Below are 16,396 nucleotides of genomic sequence, written 5' to 3'. Positions count from 1 at the left end.
GGGGTATGTGGGATTGGATTATCTGGTATCCGCCTTCCAGCACTCACTTTCTTTCAGACACCCTATACTTAAATTATATGAATCCTTTGGGAACCATACCATTATGTAAGTGTTAGTTAGCAAAAATCATCTGAAGTTGCATGCAAACATATTTCTCTGCAGAGCCATTTTGTAGGTAACTTTTTTTTTCAGTTAATCTAAGTGCTTTGAATATGGGCTTTAGAGTTCTTCCCAAGCGACTTATGAAGATGTTCTTTTGTGTATGGGGACAAGAGACATATGGGGAAAATGTGAATCACCTACTCTGACCAAGCATGGAAAAAAGAAAAAGGAAATATATGTCTTTTGGGAAAAATAAGTCTATTACTTGAAGTGGTAATCCTTTTTCAGAAAAGGCTTTTATTATAACAAGGTTAATATTCCACAAATAATCGTCTTTGTTTGCCTATGCTTTTTGAGTTTTGTTTTTAACTTTTTTCAACACTTTATGGAAGATGAGGCATGTCTGATGTTTTTGCAAAGATGCTTAGGCAGCAGTCATTTGTTGCAGGGAAGAAATTAAGGTCAGTATCATATGCAACTTATGTCAGTTTGGCTAAGATTTTTTTTTTTTTAAATATTTGTGTTTAAGCAGAAGCAAATTTTGCATGGCCATTCTTATCCGGGCTTGTCCCTATTTCTCAGATGATCTAAAGGGCTATAAACTTTAAATTGAAGTGCATACACACAGTTGTTTACAATCAAACATAATAACTTTGAGCCACTATGAATTGACTCTATAGATTTACAGTTACTACTGTAAACAGGGGCGATACAAAATGGTTTGATCAAGGTTCTGGTGTCTCTATAACCTCAGCTAAGTTGACTGATGCAGATGTTTTACCACGCAAAGACTTGTTCTGAAATCTGATTCAAACCATGGTGGTCTATTCCACTTCCTTTAATGTTGTAAATGGTTGCATAATGTGCAAGGCATGAGAATGCATATGCAAATTTCCACAAGAGATATATATATATATATACTATATATATATATATCTGTATCTGTAGAAATCCCTCCTCCTCTAACTAGAGATATGGACACTGCTTCTGTTGCTGGACCTTCAGATTAATTTTGTGTGACTGTCTAGCAGGTTTATTAACAGCTTTCAAATGTCTTAGTTAATCCATTTTAAATGTAAAATACTCTTACCACATGTATGTTTAGAGTGTACTCATTCTTACTAAATGGTATCTATTTCTTCATAAGCCAGGCAAATGATTCAATGTCAGAATTTGTTTGTGTCTTGGGCAGAAATTTTCCCTTCTGCTGCTGGTCCAAACTGAATTTCTGTGACTGGATCTTTACTAACACACAGAGGTGTGCTTGTGATTGCTGAAATTACACTTGGTTATTTACCTAAGGATAATAATATACACTGTGTGTAACCTCTTCCCTTGACTTTTATTTGCATTCTAAAAGGAGGGAAATGATCTGCCTAGAGGTTTCCTTTGTGTTCCCTTCTCATCCTTCTCTCTATTTCAGTGGGGAAAAAAAATAAAAAAAGCCCAGCTGCCATGTTCTCTAGCTAAAACCCATTCAAACAAAAGAAGTCTTAAATCCATATTAATCACCGCCACCTTTAATTTTTCAATCACTGCTTGATTAAATTGCTGCCTAGATATGTCCTTTCAGTGATAGGGCCTGGTGAGCTCTCTGCAGTGAACTCAAACAGAGAAGTAATAAAATGCTTTCTGTCACAGGCACTCCCCAAAGCGCCAGACACAACACAAGTTATTAAAAAAAAATATCAAAGAGTGAGCTCCCATAAACTGTGTGTAGCAGAAAAGAATTGTTGTCCAGGGAAGGGGAAGAAGATTTTAATTTCGCATCTGCAATTGTGCAGGCAAATACATCTGTATAGAGGATACTTCAAAGTCAAAAAGAAATGAGCAAACTTGAATGGCTGGGCCTGTGTCAAGACCTAGGTTTGTAATGGTTTCACCACTGTTTAAAGGAAAGTGCTTTTTTTTTTTTTTTCCTTTCAGTAGAATTTTCAGCATAGAGCATTGTCTATCAGTTGGTAAGCTCACATTGATCTACAATCACAGAATCATAGAATGGATCAGGTTGGAAGGAACCACAGTGGATCGTCTGGTCCAACCTCCCTGCTCAAGCAGGGTCATCCGAGAGCACATTGCACAGGATTGCATCCAGATGCTTCTTGAATATCTCCAGCAAGGGAGACTCCACACTCTCTCTGGGCAATCTGTTCCAGTGCACAGTCACCCACACAGTAAAGAGTTTCTTCCTTATGTTCACCTCCCTTTAAATCTTCCCTCCAGGAATCCAGATATTCCAGCTCTGATTCTAGTAAAGATGGGGTTCTGCTTAAGTCACCTTATGTTGATGTGCAACCCTCTTCTGATGCTCCACAACCATTATGAAAATGGTTTATGTTGCTATAGGACTTGACATTAGACCTGTGGGTCTTGAACCACTAGTGAGTAGTCAAGATGCCATTCCCAAGCTGGACTCTTGTTTGAAGTCTAGTGCTGGCACCGAGGCTGCTGTGTAGTCTGATGTGAGCCAAAAGGTCTTTTCTGGTGACCATCCTCACTTACAACTTACTGAGTTGTAAAGTTGTCTTTGGTGTTGTGTTATGATACAACTGGACTTCCATGCATTGCACAGTGACTGCTGTTCAAAGAACATTAAGTCAGTGTTAGTGTATCCTGGTGGGTCAGCACTTGGCATAGTCAGAATAGGGTATTTTACAAAGCCCTGTCCTTCATCTGTGTTAGCTGCCAGCATGAACACTGATTATCCAGTAAATACAGAATAAAATGGACAAACTGAAGCAAACAGCTTGCACGTGTTTGGCTTCCCTGCCTTAGCTGAGGAGAAGTAACTTCCAGATGAAATAGCTTATTTTCTGTTAAATAAAATCTCTGAATTTTTTGCAATTCCATGAGCGTTCCCATGGCTCTACGTTGTCTTTGACAAATCTTCAAACCTTGATGTTTTTAAGAGTATATATTAGACAGCCTTGTTCTTCTTAAGATGTTTCACAGTACATGTTGCTGTGTTCTGTTCACAGATACTTTTTTTTTCCCTGCTGTGGCCACAACCTGAGTCAATAGAGAGTAAACATACACTAAATCATTATAAGTCAATTTTAAATCAATTCAGGAATGTCCATACTGGGGTTTGTGTGGACAACAATTTAGTGAAAAAATCAGTGTTCAGCATCATATGTGTCAGTTTAACTAGCTTCCTTCCCATTCAGCTTTCAACCAGTTAATAGCTGGCAAAACCCTGCAACATAATGTTATCTTGGGCTTACACAATCTTCATTGGCAAAAGGATTTTAGCGGTTGATTTTACTCCTTTAAGTTTGTATCGTGCAGATCTTTACCCAGCCCAGGGTTTGATGGAGACAGCCTGTTTCATGCTGTGAAAGCCCATAGCTACAGCTTTTTGAGAGCAGAAAAGCCTTGTAGACAAGATATCAGAGTAGGATTCAAGAGAGCTGAGTGCTCATTTCTACTTTATCTTTCTATCTTTTCCCTCTGCCACACAACTGCAATTAATACAAACCTTGCATGTGGTGCATGCGGCTTATTTTAATTCATTTGTTCTTGGGAAGTTTTTTTGGAGTCAGTGATTACAAAGGTAATAAAATACTGGAGGTTGTAGTCACTGGATATTTGGAGTAGTTCTGTCATGTTGGTGATATTTTTCATCCATGCCTGCTTGTATTGGTGTGCTTTGATGTAAACATGGGGCTGCTGTTACAGTGGTGAGACTGGTCTCCTGAAGAAACCTGTCCTCACACAAAGCTTCATCTAATTATTTAGCAAGTGCCTTTGAAATGTCAGAGCTGTGCATGGATTCCTTCTGGTTAATAAGGAAGTGATTTCTGTGGAAGATACATTTCTTCCCTTAGTTTTCTTGTACTGTTAAAGGAATCCTTCTTCTGCAGTGGTTTTGATGCAGCACTGACCACGACTGCAGAAGTGGCATTGCCTCCATAAGAGTTGCAGGCTTGAAATAGGTTCAAAACATTAAAATTCATGTTTCTTTTGCTTACCTGTAGAAAGATTGAGGAGTGAGATGTATTTCTGTACTGTGGTATGCTTACATATTCATTGGTTGCCCTACATCAGGCTTCATGGCCCTCAGCTAAAGTTACCACCAGTGTCTGTAGCGTAGAGACAGGGAGCTGGGGTTGGTAATTAATGTGGTATTTTACTGCATAGCAATATATGTACCCTGTACGTCTATGAATAAGCATATCTCATACTGCTCTGCAGGAAAATGTAAACATCCCACAAAGAGCAATAACAATTCAAAAACATTTCATAAACATTCGGTTTAAACAGCAACAAACCCCCGCAAAACCACAAGACAGCAGTGGTATTTCATTTTCACAAAATTACTTGGAGGGCTCTTTGTGGACTGTAGTAGAAATATTATTGGAGCACTGGGTCTGAGACTTGCCTTTCCTGCTATCCTTCCATTTAGCATCAAAATCGATTTGGGCTTCCTTCTCTGCTATAATCCTATTGTTTGCAAATCTGTGTTTCCTGTTTATGCTCTGAAACCCGTACTGAGACATCCAGTGCTATTAGCTGCTTGTTTGAGGAAAGGATCCAGGACTGAACCCTTCCAAAAGGCAATAGGTTGCATGTAGAAAATGCCAGCAGGATACCTGTGTGCTTACCTCCGTTTCTCAGAAAACACAATCACGGTTTTTAATTTGTGCGAGTCCCTGAGCGAATACTACTAGAAAAAGCTGATAAGGGAAATTGTTTCTAATCCTGCAGCATTCTCTATCCCTTTACTTGTCTAGTTATTATTGTATTGTGCCAACAGTCTGATGACACATGTTCATTGCTCCATTGTCCCATCACACACTGCAGTTACTTTAGTCCTGGCACTCGAATAGCACAACCACAATCATCATTTCCTGCAGATGTAACATCTTGGGATACTGAAGTCATTAAGCAGGCATGGGGTTAACCTTTGCATCCACTCTAATTATGTCAGGTAGTGGAAATTATTAAAGAACCTGAAACATAAACTTCAGAACAGACAAGTACCCGTGGCCAGTATTTTTTAACCTCCTGGGCTTACCCCAAGTAATCAAGTATCTTATAATCAAATGGCAGATGCCCACTTTATTAGTGAGCCATTAGTTTAGCAGGGAGATGGTGTTATAACACATATAATTTTTTACTGTATGAGCAGAGTAACTTCTAATTTAGGCAGATGAATAATTAATAGAAAAGGAGCTTTTGTAGAAGTAAGGTAATCTGTTTTCTATTATAAAAGCTGGAGTTACAACATGGATCAAGAAGGGCACAGCACATAGAAAGGTGAGAATGTGTTGATCCTTCAGGCTTAGATTGATTCACCTCTTTGCTCTTCTGATCTTCCTACTGAACAGTTTTCTTCCAGACAAATTCAGACAGATGAAACCATTAGAAGTAGAGAAACTTGAAGAGCATGAAAAGAGGGATGTAGGGATTTTCATCATGAGCACCCTCACCCATCAAATGCCAAAACAGCAAGTTGTGTAAGAATGACCAGACTGTTGGTAGAACATCTCTGCTGTGATCTCTTGAGTTATGTGTCTATCTGCAGATGGTCTTTTGGGCAAGAAAATCTAGAGAAGTGCTTTATCACAATATAGCATTGAACAGTTACAGTGGGCTGATTGCTCTGAATTCCCAGAAATGAGTATTTCAGGGATAGCAGTCCCTTACATCATATGTGATTGCTATGAAGAGCAGGAGTTTCATCTTTTGGATTTGCTTGACAACCTTTCGGCTTTACAAGTTGATTGATAAAAAATGTTGGAGATTTTTAGGACAACATATGCTGTCAGCTTCAATTGGGTTCCTTTGTAATTTTGACAGACAGTGTTCCCTAAATGTATGACACAGAGGATTACTCGGTGAAGACTGTCACATACTGGGACAAAGGGATTTTAAGAAGTATAGCAACAAGTAAACATCCATCTTTGGTAGACCATTGTTACAAATCCTTTGAGAAGATGATTCAGGTGAAGGGTGTAATCAGATTTTTAAGAATTGCTGTTGTCCAGAATGAGGAGGGGTGAATATGATTTTAGGTAAGGCAATTAAATATAATGCAAAGATTTGGTGGTTTTTTGCATTCCTCCCCCTCCTTTTTTTTTTCTTCTCCTTTTCTAACAGATAAGGGGGAGCTGAGCAATGCTATAAGGAAGATGCAGGTGGGATGAAAGAACCGGCCAGGATGCAGAACAGCCAAGAGGTGCCAGTTGTATTTGCAGAGGGTAGGGAAACAGCCAAGGAGGTGACAAGGAAAGCTCATTTGTGCAGCTGGGAACGGCTGACTAGTTGGACAAGGGAAAAGGTATCATCCTGGAGTAGAAACCTGTAGTGGAGGGAAGCTCGTAAACAACACTGCCAGACCTAAATTTGATGAAGTCCATGGAGCTGCATGATTTATACTGTGGAATAACTTGCTTGTTTAGTATATCTTTTTTTTTTTGTTTATATGCACACACATCAATTTCAGGTTTGTGTTTTTGATGTCCTACATATTTTCTCTTGCTTGTTGTCCCCCTTCAGTTGGATTTTTTTCCTATATTTATATGTTAAGTGTTTTCCTATATTTATATGTTAAGAATATCACAGTTATTTCATGCTTAGTTGTTTCCATAATCTACCATCAGAGAGTTTTTTGAGAGCCTGGCATTTACTGAATGGCAGAGAGCTTTTCCAAGTCTGTGAAAGGACCTCTGACTCACGCAGCTGTTATACCTTTCTTCATGTAAAGCCGCAGTCTTTGGAGTTCACAGCTCAGTGACACTGGTGTCTGTCTTTGGAAACATGAGGTGGGAAAACTTGGGAATGCAGGGAAAAGCTGCGATTCAGCTCTAATTTTGGTGAAATCTGTTGCTGCTGTATTTTCATGTAATGTTCTGCAAGCTGACAGTTTTGTTGTGGGTTTTTAATTATTTTTTAAATGCCACTGTTGTAGCAATAAAGAGCCCTTGTGCCCTTCCTTACTGAATTATACTTTTTCCGGAAGGGAAATACAATGCAAAGTAGAATCAACAATAGTGAAAAAATGAGATAGGAATAAAACCACATAGTTATTTCCTTCTTTCTCTCTCCCTCAACAAAAAGAGAAGGTAGACTGAGGCTGAATAGACTCTGCTCTGCTGTGGGGGGAAGCACAGCGGCCTTCTGGGCCTGTCGTCTTTTATAGCAAGTGGTAAATAGTCATAAGGCACTTGAATACAGCATATTTATGTGCAAGTAGGTTCTGTATTCAAAAATGACAAGAATTTGTGTGATGGTGGGAGTACTCATCATAAAAAACTTCAGAGGAGCCTGTCTCAGTTCACTTATCTGGAAATATTTCTACATCTGAAAAACAGCCCTACCAGCTGAAAATGTCTGCAATGGCATGGGGAAGGAAGAAAGGCCTTCAGCAGTTTTCTTCAGAACTAAGAAATTTGTCTTCAGTGTTACCCTTTTATTTTTAAAAAGGATGCTTTGAAAATACTACATAGTGTTGTTAGGACCATGAAGCACTTGCTAAGGTTAAGTGGGAACCTGAACCAGAACTCTTGAAATCAGAGGAAGTTTGAGAGTAGCTCATAAAGAGGGCAGAAGTATGGCATTGGGTAAGAGGGACACACACATGTACAAAAAGTTATGCTCTTAGCATCCCTCTTCAAAACCCGTATGTTTAATCTCAGTAATAAAATTTTACAGTAAAAATTTCTTTAAGCGTGTCACTGTTGCTGTGCAAGTCAAAACCAAGGCCTCTGCTACAAAAACCTGAAAGTGGCAATGTGGCCTTTTTCTCCCTTCCTCTCGTTGTAATTCAGTAAATTCAGGTAGAGGCACAATTGGAGAAAAGTCCCGAAAAGGTTCATTTGTACTTGCTCTCCCTGGCTGGCTCAGATATGATATTCATGTGTGTCAGTTTTTCACACCTGCTTTGGAATGGCAGGGGAAGATACTGTGAGAAAGGAGAGAGAATTGCCTTATTCTTTCTTTTTGTACAAATGCTCGGGCTAATCCACACAGGAGTCTTTCAAAAGACAAAACTTGTATCAATAGCCAGGCACGCTGTTGCTTTTATGCTCTGCATTATGAATTGGGTCTCTGTTTTGGATTGATATTCTTCACAAACAAACTCAAAAAGTGGAATTTGAAAACAAACAAAAAGGATTCGATTATTTTAGCTTCATTACACTTCATGTTTCTGCTGCTCCTCCCCCTGGAGAGACTCTCTTGCTGTTTCAGGCTCTTCTCATTTACAGAGTGCGATTGTATGAGTTGACCAAATTTTCCAAACCATTGATCTTGCTGCAAATGCTCTGCTGACTTGTTTCTGGCTTATGTTCAGAAAGTTAGTGAGTTGTGTGGAATTGCCAATAGTTCTTTCAGTTGAAGACAGTTAAGGGATCTCTGTTTTGCTTTTCTACATTACTGCATGCTATATCCCCTACACATTGGGTGGAAAGGAGAGATAAACCATATAGGAAAAGGTTCTGCATGTTTGCATAGCTACTTAGAAGTCAGTGCTGTTTTGTAGACACTGGGTTTGGCTATGTCATGTGATTCATGCCTCTTGGCAATTGAAATATTATAAATTACATCAGAGATTTGGACAGTGAATACTCTGTTAGAGTTATACGTTACATATCATGTGCTTGTGTGTTTGAGGGCACACAGCTTTTTCATTTTTGGTTTTGTTCCTTTTTTGCTTCTTTTTCCTTTCCCTTAACTCCTGTTGTATCACAAGTGGCTTTATCTGATGTGTTCTGCAGACCAGACAGACTTAAACTAGTTTATTTCTTTCTATCTCATCTGCTCTGCCTGTCTGTAGGTTTACCCCATTATTACACAGACAGCAGAGATCATCAGTAGCAGATTAGGATTGGATAAACTTTCCGGTGCACGTTCAAATCCTATCACATACCCATTATAGAGCAGCTGCAGACCCAGGCAAGAGGCATTTCATTGACCAAAGTCTATCTAGTGAGCTCTAAACCTTGCATTTTGTATCTATATTAGTCCTGCCACATTGGCAGCTTTTCACTAAATCTAAGCAGAGAACAGTGTTTGTGAATGCAAAAACACTTTCACAAACTCCTTATCTGGTTGGTCCACAGAAGACATCATGGGGGTGGAGGGCATGAGCAGCACCTGTGTGGAATTTAGCTGTGAATGGCACGCTTGTAAAAAATGCTCTGACATCAGAAAGGTGGATGGCATGTCTTGGTACAGAGCATTATGGGTAAGTGGTTCTCCCCTCTTTCTGTACCCATCTGGCATCACATAAAAATCATGTCCTCAGAGCTGAACATGCTGAAGTGTCTCAGATGGGCCTGTTGAGGCTGGAATTGCTGCAGACTCTATCTCCTGCTTGGCTGATATTTTTCTCCCAGTTTATGCTAGAAGAGCTTTGGCTGCCTTGCATCAATCTGTTTGCTGTGGGACAGGTGGTGGTAAGCCATTGAGGCCCCCAAGTGTGAGCCTTCCTGTAAGCCACTGCCATCAGGAACAGACTGAAGTGAGCTTTTATGGAGGTACAGTTTAATGGTAAAGGCTGGATATTGCACAGGATGCAGTGAAACAATCCTTATAATGTCCCAGGGCAGCTCAGGGCTAATAACCTTAAGACCTGGGGGCAGGCAACAAGCGCTCTTTGGTCGGCTCTCCAGCTGCAGAGCTGGAACAGCCTCCCACTTCCCTATGGCCATTGCTTTGCAAAAGGTGATGCCTTGGACTGGCAAAAGGGTTTGACACCCCTTCAACCCTACATCCAAGTGCTTCTGCCTCAGCTTCTGTGAAGAGCTGTTGAATATGTTGATACATGGAGAGGCAGCTGGAGAAATGTTGGACTCTCTTTTCCTGCTAGAACCTTTGAGGGTCCGTTTTAAAAAGGAGAGCAGTTGGAGGGTGATGTAAAGAGAGGAGAACCATTTCTCATTGGTGATGCTGAGCATTTCTCCTTTTCATACAAATGTTGCCACTATTTAATTTTGCAGTTCAAGATGGCAACAGCAATAAAGTCAGCAAGCAGATGCTTTGCAGAGAGAAATTATTTCTCAGCCATTGGCTTTCTTGCCCTGTAGCAAAGTTTTATTGTGAGTAGATTGTGTCTGTAATAAACCTGGCTTTCCAGGAGCTGCTCTTGGGTAGGAGACATGAAAGTTTCGCTGTGAGCCTCTTATCCCCTTTGTCAGAGTTATTTTCCCATTTCTAACTGGCTTTAAGGTAATGATATGCTTGTTTTTTTCAATTTAATAGTGTGGGAAGCCAAAAGTTTTACTTGTCAGAAGTCCTCTTAGGGAAAAGCTCCAAAGAGTGTCAATATATTAAGTACCAAGTGTTGTTGTGCCACCAACATCACTGGAGTTTTGGGGTTGTTCTAGCTGCTTATAGCTGTTTCAGGCTCACTTCATGCTTAGCCCTGGTTAGTTCAGGTTTAAAGAGAAAGAACTTGACTTTGAATCTATTTAGCATTATATTAAAGCAGTAGGATTCCTGCCTGAGCCAGGGTTTTCTTCTTCAGTCTGAAAAATGTTATATTGCCTAGAAGCCTCTGCTGAGCTTCTGTATTGAGTGAAAGCAAGTGTGACAGACTCAGGCCTCTCCCAAATGAGAACTTCTTTCAATAGCAGCAGTGGCTGGGAAGGCACTTTTGAAGAAGAGGGTCTCACTGCAAGGCAAGCTGTTTCTGCTTGTCTTTAAAATCTCTTCTACTCTGCCTCTTCTAATGGGTGAGTTTGTGTAAGCATATAGAATGTGCCTAATTGTACTTACAAAGCTGTCGGGGTAAGATGGACTGTGCTTTCCTTGGGCTTGGCAGAGCAGGATGATATTTTACACAAAAAGCCTGAAGAGAGCTGACTTTGATGCAGCATTGAGCTCACTGAGAACAGTGTCATGCTTTGGTCACGACTCCTTGGAGGTCCTGACAGGAGTATTTATTTAAGTATTTCAGAACCTAGCTGCTTGCACCAGCCATAGCTATTAAAGATTACAACTGAGGATAATTATTCTTTATAAGAACTAGTTTTTATTAGAGAGGACTAATAAACAGCTCTAGTAGTGCCATGCATGTCTTGGTGGCACTTTAGCACTTCCTCATAATCATTCACACTAATGCTGCCCAGCTGAGCAAATCCCATGGCCATTTTATCCAGATAAAATGGAGAAAATAGATGAGCTTTTCACTGCCCCTGGAAGGCTGACAACAAATCTCAGATTCATCAGACCAAAACGAAAGCAATTACCCAGACAGCAGCTTGCCAATAGTAACTTTTCCCCTTAAAATAAAGGAGTACAATGACATATTTTCATCAGCTCCCTGTGCTGCTGCAGTGAAGGGAAGGCAGACACTAGGTCTGAGAATTCTGCCTTTTCCTTCAGAGCTTTCCTCTAGGAAAGTTTTTTCAATCCCTAGCGTTCCCTCTGGGATTGTCACTCTCTAGCTGTGTCATGCCAGCCCTTGGCTTAACCACTGCAATCCTTTTGATATTCCCTTCTCCCATCAATTCTTTCTTTCCCCCTCCATAAGCGAATCAGAGACTACAGTCATTAAACATAAAGGAGATTTAGTACAGTGAACACAGAAAGTCTTCAAATTATGGATGTATGCAGAGCTCCTGTAGGATAACAAAAGTCGCTGAGATAGCGTATCTCAAGATGAAGGTCAAGAATGGAGAGGGAACATTCATCCAGATCAGAGTCTAAAGGGAACTAGTTAAATAGTATAGGCTATTTACTCAAAATATTTTCCTTCATGTTTTTTGGCTTTATCTCTCTGCTTCCATTGGAGGATACTCATTCTCCTGCTATCCTTTCCTCATTTTTCAGCTGTGTACTTTTGATACCTGCCTGTTGTGAGAGCATTTTCTAAATGACCAGTCACACCTTTAGAGAGATATGGAAAAGAGAGGAGGTGGACTGAAAATTGGATTCTTTTTTCTTGTTTTTGTCCTGGCAAACTTGTCCTGCTCTTGCTTGCTGGGTAAAACTCACCCTTGGGAGAGTGAGAAAGGCCAGGAATAATATTGAAGTGAATGCCTCTTGGGGATTCACTTCGTTGGCTGAAGATGAGAGCTTTCTGCCCCTTGGATTATGTTTGCCTGGTTAATGGAATGGGAATGAAGATGGCTGAAATAATCTTGAGATGTTTTTCTTTATACAGAACTGCTTGTTTACAATTTGAAAACAGTCATTTATTTTAAATGACTACAGGTTATTAATTAAAAGCAGGTTCTCTATAGTACAGCTGCAGAGTCCAAGTGGCCTCATGATGAGTTATTAAATAAGACTTTTCCCTTGATTCACAACCACAAGTTTTATCTTGAACTTAACAGAAAGATTTCGTACTGAGAGTCCCATTGCTGCCTTCCACTTTCCTATCCAGAGAAGCTAAATTTGTAGTTAACCCAAGAATATGGTTCACTGTCCAAAATGTCTTCTTGTTGTTGTTTGGATGAAGTTATACTTCTGTGATGGTTTCAGTCTAGGCCTTCCTGGAAACCAGCTTGTAACCAGGAAGGAACTAGGAAGATGGCCAAGGAAGTATTCCATGCTATTCCTTTACGTAACCTAGGGTATAAATAAGGCATTGATAAGAGAGTTCGCTCTCTTCTCTTCCGGCGAGGTTGGAGAACGGTGGTCCCTGTCTGGGCCTGGCTTATCTGGAGCTGAGGCCTACAGTAACTGCTGTTATCAGCCACGCGTGAGGGGGGAGTGCTGGGCCGTGTCCAGACGTACTGCTTTCTTTCAAGGGAAGTGGTGAGCTCTTGCCAATTCTTCAGCTTTGCTGGGTTTTTAGATTGTGTAGATCTGTTTTATTATTTGTCCCTTTTCACCCTATTTTATCCTTTTCCCTTCTCCCTTCCCCCCTCTTCCCTTCGACTTCGGGAAGCTATTTGGGGTCATAGATTCATATATATAAATCTCATTGTATATCTCTGTTTTATACATAATATATATATATTTTTGCTAGAACTTTGGCTGCCTGGTTTTTCGTTTTTTTTTCCTTCCCTCTCTGGGAAGGAGACCCTGTTGTCGAGTTTCGGAGATTTGGCAGGAAGCCAACTCCAAACTTGCACAGCTTCTCAATGTTTGACTTCTTTTTCTGTCCCGCTCCCATGCCTGTCTCTGATTCTATACTCTAGTCAGACCTGTCCCACCAAGCACAGAGGCATTGCAACCATCTCTGCTCTGAAGTTCATTTATTCTCTTGCCTACTAAATTTATATGAAATTCCAGTGTTTTGTTTTGGGGGACATCCTAGAGTTAGTGCACAGCCTGGTGTCACAGGGCCATTCTCTAGATTTTCTCTCTTTACTGAAGTTGGGAACATTTATATTTGAAAGCTTTTTATTTTTTCACCTGTGGCATTTGAATTGCAGTGCACCCTGTGGACATTTCAGCTTTGTCAGCTTGACTGTTATTAAGCTGTAGTCATTTATCATCATTGGTAATGATTTTATGTCTAGTTTTTTTTAAGCAGATATTGCAGAACATTTATTGGTAAACTGCTGTGAGCACACGAAGACTTAAGATATATAATTTATGAAGTCATATTTATGTAGCAGTACTTTATGATGGAAGGATGTGCTGAGAAAGTGTTTGAGATGACCCTTTATTTTTAGATGAGCCAGAAGTTTTTGTTTCCATCTCATTTCAGGCCCCAGCACAGAATGATTGAGGATCTGCAGAAACCCAAAAGCTTTTTCCCATCTAATGGCAAGAAAGAGTGTGTAAATAAAACTGACAAACATAAAAATGCAATAAACTACAACCATTTCATGAATTTATAACCTGAGGGGCAAAGTAATAAAGAGATAAATTCATGTCAGTCATGCCTCTTTATTAAGAGCTACTAAGTAATACACGTAACGGGCAGTGCAAGAATGTAGAATGTATCTGAACGCTTTCCATGAGTATTGACTAGAAGGGACTTGCTAAACTGAGATAATTTGATTCTTCTTGCTCTCTGTGTGTATTTGCACACACATGGGGATTTAATATCTATGTGATAGCATGATTTTATCACAAGGAATAAAAAAAATATGAAATTTTAATTAATAAGGATAGATGAGTTAATTTCCAAATTACCTGAGGGAGTATTGTGAAGCTTCACAACCTGACCTTTGGAGAGAGAATCATCTTTTCTATCTTTTAGGTATCAAGCGAAGGAGGGATTTTATGTTGTCTATGCTGTTTGCTCCAGCTACCCTTCAGACACTGCATACAGTAGGTTTCCCAAAGGGTCATTTGTCCTGGATGCATATTCTAGAACAGGCTGGCGTGAATTTTGAAGATGCCTGTTTCCTTCCAATGACAGATGAAGGAGAGTCTGGGCAGATTTGCTTATATAAATTTGAGCTGAGGTTTGAGTTGCCCTAACTCAAGGTGTCCGGGCTACCGCTGCAGTCAGGGCAATTCTGGTCAATGCCATTAATGGTGTCTAGGGAGCACTTCAGCTGACCAAAGTCAGGCTTACACTATGATTAGCCACATTGATTTCTAGGCACCAGTAATAGCATTGACATCAAAAGTTAGGTGACCTGAATCCCACTCTAGATGCCTAAATGTTGGTGGTATAGAACTGAAATCAGAAGAAATATTTGCAGTCTTTCTGTGTTGTATCAGCTAGCATTTGACAAAAAAAGATGAAGTTTAGTCTAGAAATCTTCTGCAGTTCAGAAGTGTCAACAGTACTTATATAACCAGAAGACTATTTTGAGGGAGCCCCTAGTGTAAACTCGTTGATTGGACGGTCCCAGAGGGAATATTTACACTTTATGTCATAATCTTTGGGCTCATTTCCACAGATCCACGAAAGAGAAAAAGCAAAATAAAATGTGAAAGCAGGGGATTCTGTGGGCTCTCCTATCTGTACGTTGCAGCGAAGCTGCTGATCACAGATCTGTTTAACTAAATGTGTTTATTCCAAAGCATCTGAAATGCTTCCATAGCAGATATTTGGTTGGTGATAAGAGAGGACTGTAATGTTTCCTTTGGGGATAGCTACAACAGAAAAAGAGATTATTTGAGGTGCCATTCATTACTGATGGCACACTGCCCATGCTTGGAAGTGGCTTGGGACGCGAACAATTGTGTATAAACAGCCTCAGATGTGCTATTGCATAGCAAAGTCTAATATAAATAAACAATCATTAAAAATTGCTAACATAAAACAAGGGAATAATCTTTGCTTTCTCTTGTACTCCTACCCAATTAGAATAGTTTTCTTGACAAGGCATTTGAACTATTGAAGTGAGAGATGCTATTCCAGACATAACGCTGGTTTTGTTACAAGGGACTGCTTACATGGAATTGTTAGGCAATTGCGATGGAAGTAAATACTTCGTTTGCTTATACAAATATTATTAAGAATCCATTAAAAAGAATCCATAAAAGATTCAGAATGTGTTTTGCTCAGCTTTCTGATGGTGTTCAGTGAAAGAAGATGAGCTTTGTGATGTGAGGCTTTAGGGTGCGATTGTTGCTCACAAGTCTGTTATTGATCAGGGGATCAATACTGAATGTGGCAGAAACACTTCCTATGACCACGTGAGCCACTAATTGATGGGACTGTTTAAAAAAAGACTTCTCATTAAAAGCCAGTTGTGGTGTACAAGTTTGGTCATTCTCCTCGTCCCCATGAAAAGCTTAACTTCAGGAAATGAGATCCTGTGTTAAAGTTCTACTGCTTCCCAAAACCTTTCTGTCCCTTCTCTTGATGGGCTCGATTCCTGAGGAGGGCTCCTCAAGAAGAAAGTTGGGTGTTCCAGGAATCAGCCCGAGAGTCCTGTGGTTTTTGGAGATGGAGAATAATGGGAAGGGACTTCCTGTGATACAGAACATTTGTCTGTCCTCAGGTGTTTCTAGCACCTGGGCAGAGAGAGCAGGTTGCAGGAACAGTATCTGTGGTGGGACTGAGGCAGGGAGTGCTGTATTGCTGGTGTTCCCACTGACCCTCACCTCCAGCTCTCTGCTGTAAGCTGGTAGGTTTGAGAACAGTGTTAGATGGTGACCCTGTATATATTCTTGCTGACACTGTCCCTGGCTACTGAGTAAACTTCAGAAAGCTGAATGGGAGCAGAGAATGTGGTGTAGCTGCATTGCTGCTGGAGGAATTGAAGACGATGTTCTATCGTGTAGACTGTAAGTTTGCAAAGAAGAACAATTCCTCTTGCAAGACGTTTTCATCAGGAAAATTAGGCATAATCACAGTGGAATACATCAGCACAGTTTGGGACCTGAGAAAGGAGGCTCTTAAAATCAGCCTCGAGGTGTAAAAAACCAAACATGTTAGTAAAGGCCACCTGCCCTCAAATTCTGAAACCAGAGACTCTTGTGATCT

The 16,396-nt window shown here is 40.2% G+C and overlaps 1 protein-coding gene and 1 long non-coding RNA gene across 8 annotated transcripts in view; both read left to right on the top strand.

Moving 5' to 3' along the window:
* TSPAN4 (tetraspanin 4) overlaps positions 1 to 16,396 on the top strand; it is a 359,373-nt gene that overhangs the window by 257,073 nt on the left and 85,904 nt on the right. The gene's annotated exons all lie outside the window — the stretch shown is intronic.
* On the top strand, positions 8,630 to 13,882 carry LOC135415637 (uncharacterized). The gene is made up of 2 exons (XR_010431212.1): positions 8,630 to 9,584; positions 13,712 to 13,882. It is a non-coding gene; the product is annotated as an uncharacterized LOC135415637 (long non-coding RNA).

Source organism: Pseudopipra pipra, chromosome 6 (genome assembly GCF_036250125.1).
Source record: "Pseudopipra pipra isolate bDixPip1 chromosome 6, bDixPip1.hap1, whole genome shotgun sequence".
NCBI classification, from domain to species: domain Eukaryota; kingdom Metazoa; phylum Chordata; class Aves; order Passeriformes; family Pipridae; genus Pseudopipra; species Pseudopipra pipra.
This window is presented reverse-complemented; position numbering and strand designations above follow the sequence as displayed.